General features: G+C 65.4%; 1 long non-coding RNA gene across 1 annotated transcript; it reads right to left on the bottom strand.

The window, feature by feature from the left end:
- Positions 1–3,455: 3,455 nt before the first annotated feature.
- Positions 3,456–7,750, bottom strand: LOC145720062 (uncharacterized). Its single transcript, XR_014142783.1, has 2 exons — positions 6,789–7,750; positions 3,456–6,464 (listed from the first exon to the last, which is right to left on the bottom strand). It is a non-coding gene; the product is annotated as an uncharacterized LOC145720062 (long non-coding RNA).
- Between the last annotated feature and the right edge of the window lie 132 nt (positions 7,751–7,882).

The raw sequence follows: 7,882 nt of genomic DNA, 5'->3' as shown, positions 1-7,882 counted from the left end.
TGGTGTGGCTGTGACCGGCCCCGGCCCTGCACTTGCCGTTCCCGCCTCTGCCCTGCACACCGTGCTCGCTGCGCAATCCCTTCTCTGAGTCCCTGACCACAGCGCTGCAGGGGTCTGGGCCAAGTGTCGCGGCCGCCCAGGAGACTGCCCGGGCCCCCCGCCCCCTGCCACGACTGCGCAGCCCCCGGACCCACCTCCGGGACCGCACGAGGGGCTGACCATGGGGCCTCACCTCCGGGCCCGGCCCAGGCTCCTCCTGGCGCTGGACGGCCCTCCAGGGGAGCCCGTCCCTCCCGAGACGGGCTGGGGCTGCCTGGCACGGCTCTCGACGCGCTCACGAGGCCAGGCTTTGGCACATCCCGTGACACGCGACTGGTGGCTGCCACTAGCTGCAGCCTCTGCCACGGCTCCCCCCTTTCGTCCTGCGCCGGTGGGGGGGGCGCAGGTTTTCCTGACAGCCCAGGGTCCCGCACACGGCTCTCCTCCTCGGGCCGATCGTGGGGTCTCCAAACCTGGCCCCAGGTGCACGGAGCAGCTTGACCCTCTGCCTGATGCCGCCACACTGTTTCTGCCGCTGGAGCCCTGGGTACCCTGCCTACCCCCGGCCCGGCCCGGCCCGGCCCCTCCTCTGAGCTGCTCCTTGATCCCCGGCCCCTCTGTGCGGAGCATCCGGGGGCGCAGGGGCTTGGCAGGATAGAAGGAGTCAGGGCCGGGCCACCCCCTGGCCGTGCGTCCTCTAATTCTGCAGACCCCCGCTGCCTGCCCGCCAGGCCTCGAACTTCCCCGAGCCTCCGCTTCCTTATGCACACAAATGGGTACGCGGGGCCAGCCTTGGGATGGTCTGCCGGCTGAGGTCAGGAGGGACCCGCCCCGGTCTCTGTCCCTGAGGACCCTGCCAGGAGCTGGGAGCTAAGTGACCCCTCACGGCCAGCATGCGGCTCGTCACCGCCTTGCAGGAGAGGAAGCTGAACTTAGCAGTGAGGGTTCTGACCTGGGGCTCCCCCCGCCCCCAAGGAAGGCATGCTGGTGTTCCCGCCCCACAGCTCCCACAGGCTGGTGCATGACAGCAGGGGGGTCAGGGGCGGGAGAGCCTGGGCCCCGCTCGGGGGCCCCGGTCCAGATGCACACATCCCACCCTCAGTCCCCTTTCCTGTCCTTCCTCCCTATGGGGATTTTCGCTCCTCCTCTCCACCTTCTCTTGGCCTCACTGGCTTCCCCCCCTCCTTCCTTGCGGCTCCTCTGCATTCCCCCTCCCATCTCCCTGGTGGGCCAGGAGTGGGCAGTAGACGGGGCCGCCGCACCTCCAGCACTCAGCACCCGCACCACCTGGCCCTCGGGGCCTCCTTCCCTGCGCTGCTGGGGACAGCGCGGGACCGATGGTGTGGAGCCAACGGCATGGGAGGAGCAGGGTGGGAGGGGACAGCATGGGAGGGGACAGTGTGGACAGACAGTGTGGGGCAGACAGCGTGGGAGGGGATAATGTGGGAGGGCAGAGCATAGGATGGAAGGTGTGAGAAGGGACAGCACGGGATGGACCGCGTGGGAGGGACAGTGTGGGAGGGGACAGCATGGGAAGGGACAGCGTGGGAGGGGACAGCACAGGAGGGAGAGAGTGGGAGGGGACATATGGGAGGGACAGCAAGGGAGGCACAGTGTGGGAGGGGACAGCGTGGGAGGGGACACATGGGAGGGGACAGCACAGGAGGGGGAGAGTGGGAGGGGACATATGGGAGGGACAGCAAGGGAGGCACAGTGTGGGAGGGGACAGCGTGGGAGGGGACACGTGGGAACGGACACTGTGAGATGGGCATGTGGGAGGGACAATGTGGGAGGAGCTGACAAACCTCCACAGCACCCATTACCCCTGGAGCATCCCCATGCCCTGCCTCATCCATCCCTTCTCTTTGTTGTTTTCACTCGACCTCTCCCTCCTCTTGGCCACCATCCTGTCCCATCCCATCCCCTTGTCCCATCCGGTCCTGTCTCTGTCCCCTCTTGTCCCTGCCCTCATCCCATCCCTGTTCCATTCCATCCTCATCCTAATCTTGTCCCCGTCCCCCTCCTGTCCCCTTCCTGCCCCCATCCAGTCCCCATCCTGTCCTGTCTGGTCCTATCCCTGTCCAGTCCCCATCCCTGTCCTGTCCCTGTCCTATCACCATCCTGTCCCATTCCATCCCCATTCTATCCTTGTCCCTGTCCCTATCCTGTCCCTGTCCAGTTCCCATCTCTGTCTTGTCCTGTTTCTGTCCAATTCCCTCCCTGTCCTGTCCCCGTCTTGTCCCTGTCCTGTCCCCTCCTGTCTTGTCCTGTCCCCTATCCTGTCCCATTCCATCCCCATTTTACCCTTGTCCCTGTCCAGTTCCCATCCCTGTCCTGTACTGTCCCATCTTGTCTTATCCTTGTCCCTGTCCCATCCCATCTTGTCCTGTCCCTGCCCAGTCCCCATCCCTGTCTTGTCTTGTTTCTGTCCAATTCCCTCCCTGTCCTGTCCTGTTCCTGTCTTGTCTCTGTCCTGTCCCCTCCTGTCTTGTCCTGTCCCCATTCCTGTCCCTGTCCTATTCTCATCCTATCCATCCTGTCCCCATTTTGTCCCCATCACTGTCCCTGTCCTACCCCAATCCCATCCTGTCCCTGTCCCTGCCTGTCCCCAGCCCTGTCCCATCCTGCCCTGCCCCTGTCCTGTCCCAACCCCATCCTATCCTGTCCTGTCCCTTCCCTGCCCCTATCCTGCTCCTCTCCCCATCCTGTCCCTGTCCCTGTCCTGTCTCCATCCCTGTCCTATCCCCATCCCATCCTTCCCTGTCCTGTACCCATCCTGTCCCCATGCTGCCCCTGTCCCCATCCTGCCCTGTCCCCATCCTGTCCCCATCCTTGTCCCATCCCCATCCCATCCCACTCTGCCCTATCCCTGTCCTATCCCCATTCCATCCTGTCCTGTCCCTGCCCTGTCCCCATCCTGCCCTGTCTCCATCCTGTCCCCATCCCTGTCCCTGTCCCTGTCCCTATCCTGCCCTGTCCCTGTCTTATCCCCATTCCATCTTGCCCTGTCTCAGTCCTGTCCTTGTCCTATCCCCATTCCATCCTGTCCTGTCCCTGCCCTGTCCCCATCCTGCCCCTGTCCCTGCCCTGTCCCTATCCCTGTCCTATCCCTATCCCATCCTGCCCTGTCCCCATCCTGCCATTGTCCCCATCCTCTCCCTGACCCCATCCTGTCCCCGTCCTGTCCCCGTCCCCATCCCCATCCCTTCCCTATCCTTGCACACCTTCTTTATGCCTTCATAGGGACTCCCGCCCCTTGCCCCCTCCTCTTTACCCTCCTTCACCCTCTCTCACTTCCTTTCTCTCTTTTTATCTCCTCCCCCCCCATACCTGTTAGGACACATTTTGGGAGAGCCTTACAGCCTGCTGGGCACACGACCTCAAGCCCACTCAGGACCTTTCCCTTCCCAGGTGGGCAGCACCCCTCCTAGCCACGTTCTCACCTTTTGGGGCAGCCCACGGTCTGATCCCACACTCTCCCTGCCCCCAGGGGCCGCCGAGGCTTCCCCCACCCCCAGCTCCCACCTGCCCCTGGACACCTGTGTGGGTTGGCCCCGGGCCACCAACCTGTGCTGAGCCACTCCAAGCTCGATGAGGTGTTCCTGGGAGACCTGCCCACTCCAGCCAACCCTCGGGGCCCAGGGGCCATGGGGTGCCCTCTCGAGGCTCCGGCAGGGGCATGGGGGGCGAGCCCCCAGGTGCCCAGCGCACCCAGGTTGCTGCTTGCTCGCCGCCCTGTTCAGCTCTTGTTCGTGGGATGGGACTGGAGCCTGAACCTCAGTGCTCTGGGCTCCGGCCCTGACGCCCTGCCCAGGGGGCTGGGCCACTCAGTCCTCGCACCCCCGCGATGCCAGCTCGCCCGGGCTCCTGGGGCAGCTCTGGCCGGCAGACCGCCTGGTCCCAGGGCAGCACCACCCACCAGACGCCCGGGCTCTGCCAGGGTGAGGGCCAGCCCCCCTCCCATCTGGGGCCCTGCGTGGGCCTGAGGCAGCCACGCCCCTTTGGACACTGGTTTGGAGGCTTGGCTTCCCCCCCCCAACCCCCGCCTCTTCAGGTTGGCCCATCGCTGGCCCTGCTGGCCACACCGGGGTCCCCAGAGGCCTCCCAGACCCGGCTGCCCAGGGTGGGAGGCCAGGCATGAAGATTGCCGGCACATCTATGGTGGACATGTGCCCAGAGCAGTGGGCAGAGGGGCTTGCCTCAGGGCTCCTCCAGCTCCCAGAGCCTCCCCGGCGGGACCATGAGCCTGAATGCCGAGAGAGACACCAGCAGGGTGACCCAGCCCCTTTGGTCTGTGCCAGCCAAGGCCCCCCTTCACAAAGCCCAGTCCCCAGAGACCATTTGACCAGGCAGGCAGCCGGAACCCAGGGGTTCTGTGGAATTGAGTGCTGCTCGCTACTCATCCCTAACACTGGCCTGGCCCAGGATGGGCCTGGCTGAGCTTTAGATCACCAGGGGCAATAGGAGGGGACAGAGGGACGGAGCCGGGTCTGGGGGTATGGCAGGAAGAGGAGTTGGCCCTGGCCAGCCCTGCCATCTGAAGCCTCCTCCTGGGCAGTGACAGTTGGCAAGGACCCGCACAGTGGCCACGGGGATGGTGCTGAGCTGAGACAGGGGAACAGGTGGGCACGGGGACAAGTCACCCCTCCTGGGCCCACTTTTAATCTACTTAAACTGGATTCAATTTACACCCACCCCTGCTGGCTTCCCGAATGCCTCCACTTAGCTTGTCACAGAGAGGGGCCCCACCCTGCACCCCAGCAGTCCCCGGCGAAGGATTAGGGTGACGCGGTGGGCACGGCTGGCAGGCTCCCCCTCCCAGGGTGACCCAGGGCAAGTCACTAGCCTCTCTGAGCCTGGTTTTCTGTCTGTCCAGCAGGGACAAGGGGCCGTCTGCCTGGGCTTCATGAAGTGAAGCCCGTGAGAGGCAGGACAGGCGCTCGCGTCGGTGAGGGCGGCGGGAATGCCACCAGCCGCCTGGCCCCTGGAGTCCACAGGTGGGTGTGGATCGCCCAGCCCAGGGCAGGCTCCGGGCCTGCGCTGACCGCACACCTATGAGCATCACCATGTGAGCTGTATGGTTCGCTCACCGAAGCCGGACGCAGACACCCTGACGTTACTCTTTGGAAGAGACTCTCCCCTGCTCCCCACCTGACCCCCCGGCAGCAGGACGGCGCACGGAGTTCAAAGGGGCACGTCCTTCTCTCTCTGTCCCACCGGCCTCTGCAGGTCCTTCAGGGGCTCAGGGCTCACTCCCCAGCCCGCATACCCCCCCAGCCAAGCTGGACCTACACGTCCAAGCCCTGTTGGTGCCTCCGCTGTCCCTGCTCACCCAGGGCAGCAGCCTCATGCTGGGTTTGGGAGCGGAGCCAAAGCTACTGTTGGACAGACATTTGTGACCCAGGTCCTCCTGGGACAAGGGACGTGGGTCCTGCGCACCTTGGGACTCTTCCTGTCATGATTGCCCTCCTGGGCTTCCGTTTCCCCATTTGTTAAGCAGTGCTGGTGAGCCTCATGGATTGACCCTGGGCACCCGGTAGTCCTCGGGCCACAGAGCTTTCTGGAAGGGGACAGCCGCAGTGACTCCTGGGAGGACACATCCCGGCTGGGCAGGGAGGAGGAGCCCTGCCTGGGGGTCCCCTGGTCAGCAGCACCAGGGTGGGCCTGGCAGAGCCAGGAAGGAACAGGTGTGAAGCCCAGGAATGGGGATCCACCTTCCGAGTGCGCAGGGTGGGGCTGCGGGGGACCATGGCCAGCAGGGGCCCCCTCAAACCCCGTTGCTGGTCCTGACCCTGAGTGGTGGCCCGTGGGCCATGCCTGGGTGGGGCCAGGAGAGAACCATCACTCAGTGTCTGAGGGACCCGACCGGCCTGAGCGGGAGGGGTCTGGGGCTGCTCTCAGCCGACCTGCACGCTGTGTCTCTCCTCCCTCCCAGAGTCAAGGCGTGGGTGGAGCTGGAGAGGCTGATGCCTGTCCCTCCCTCCAGGAGCTTGCAGTCTGCCCAGCACGCTCTATGCCATTGAAGGAGAAGCCAAAGAAGGCTGCATGGAGGAGGAAGCATTTCAGCTGGGCCTTAGATGCCTGGAAGGGTAGAGAAGGAGGAAGGGCATTGCAGGCGGCTCAGAGTAAAGTGATGAGCAGCCCGTGGAATGGAGTGGTGGCTCTGGGCCCGCCCCTGGCCCTTTGCTTCTGTTCACTCCTCTTCAAGGTAGGTGACACCATGCCACTACTTTACAAAGGAGGAAACTGAGGCCCAGGGAGGATAGGGTCCTGGCCCAAAGCCCAAGACGCAGGAGCCAGGATTCCAGCCTGGGGAGAATCTGACTCCGAGGCCCAAGCACTCACCACGGCCCTGTGGCGCCTCCCATGCAGGGCTGGTGCGCTAAGGGGGTGGTGAATGTGGCCGCGAAGTCCGGCTTCATCATCTGTAAAGCAAGGGGTGACAGGGTGGTCCCCAGGGGCCGGCAGGAGCACAGGCAAGGCCTTGGAAGCGTGCCGAGGACACCCCTTTCGCCCTGGGAGCAGCGGACCGGGCCAGAGGCCCCGCGGCCAGGGGAAGGTGTCTGGGAAGAGAGCGGTCCTGCCAAGGCCAAGCGGGCGCGCAGGTGAGCAAGAGTGTGCAGAGCCGCGGGCCGAAAGGAGGAAGCGGGCCGCGTGCACAGCCCTCACCCTGCCCTGGGTGCCCGGGCCCCTGGCCCGGCTGCCTGGCCCTGCCCGCCCTGCCCCAGCCTGGGCCGTGGGGCACCTACCTCACCAGCTTGTCCAGGCCCCGTTTGCCGGAACTGCTCCTCTGGAGGGCCGAGCCGCTCATGCTGCTGGCCGCCGCCCGCGGGCCGGCGACCTGGCCTGACCCCAGCCCTGGGGACGCGGCTGCTCCTTCTTCAAAGGCCGCCGGCCTCTGTCTGCTGCCCTCCCCCTGCTCCTCCTCCTGCCACTGGGACCCCTCTCCCCCCTCCTCTCTCCTTTCTTTCTCCTGTCCCCTCCTTCACTCCCTTGTCCCTGTCCCTCGATCCAAGCTGTCTCTCCGTCTGGCTGGCCGTCTGGGCTCTCTGGCTCTGACACCCTTTCCCTGTCTGCTCGCCCTGTCTCCTTGTCTGTGGCCTGCGTCTGTCCACCCCGGGCCCCCTGGCCCTGGGGGTCTCCCAGGCCGGCTCCCTGCTAGCTGCCCCCCGGGCGTCTGGGTGCCCGTCTGTCTGTCCCCGTCTGTGCGGCCTCACGGACTCTGTGGGTCTCTCCTTCAGGACGTTTAGCAGCTGCTTCCCTTTTGTTCCCCCCAGCCCCCTTCTCCCCCCTCGGCCTCCTCCCCCTCCCCCTCCTTCCGAGACTAGTAAAAATGTCAGAGAGAAAACCCTCCAGCCCAGCAGCCCTGGGGCTTAGCAGGACCTCAGCGGCCTGGGATGGGCATGGTCTCCCCTCGGCCACCTTGGCGGCCGCTCCAGCCTTACTCTGCTCTCCTCCAGCTCATCCCCACCACTTGCGGGGCATCTAGCCCCCCCCATCTGCCTCTCCATCCCTCCGTGCCTCTCCCCTCACCCTGGGCCTGGCCTGGCCAGCCCTCTGGCCCTCCTCTTGTCCTCGCCTTTATGGATCTCTTGGGTCAAGCCCCCCTGCCCTACCCCCTCCCGGCCTGGGCCCTCTGCTCCTTCCCTGCCAGCCCCCAGCCCTCCCTGCTCCCACACTCAGACCCTGTCTCCTCTCCTCTCCCTCTGTGTCTCTCTCTGCCCCTATCTCTGTTCCCCTCCCTCCCCCTCCCTCCCTCCCCCTCCCTTCCTCTCCCCTCCCTTCCTCTTCTCCCTCTCTCCCCTCCCTCCCTCCCCCTCCCTCCCTCCCCTCCCTCCTGGTT

This window comes from Leptonychotes weddellii, unplaced genomic scaffold (genome assembly GCF_054177405.1).
Source record: "Leptonychotes weddellii isolate Sample4059 unplaced genomic scaffold, ASM5417740v2 HiC_scaffold_9737, whole genome shotgun sequence".
NCBI classification, from domain to species: Eukaryota; Metazoa; Chordata; class Mammalia; order Carnivora; family Phocidae; genus Leptonychotes; species Leptonychotes weddellii.
Note: the sequence above shows the minus strand (reverse complement) of the source record. Positions and strands in the feature narration are given on the sequence as shown.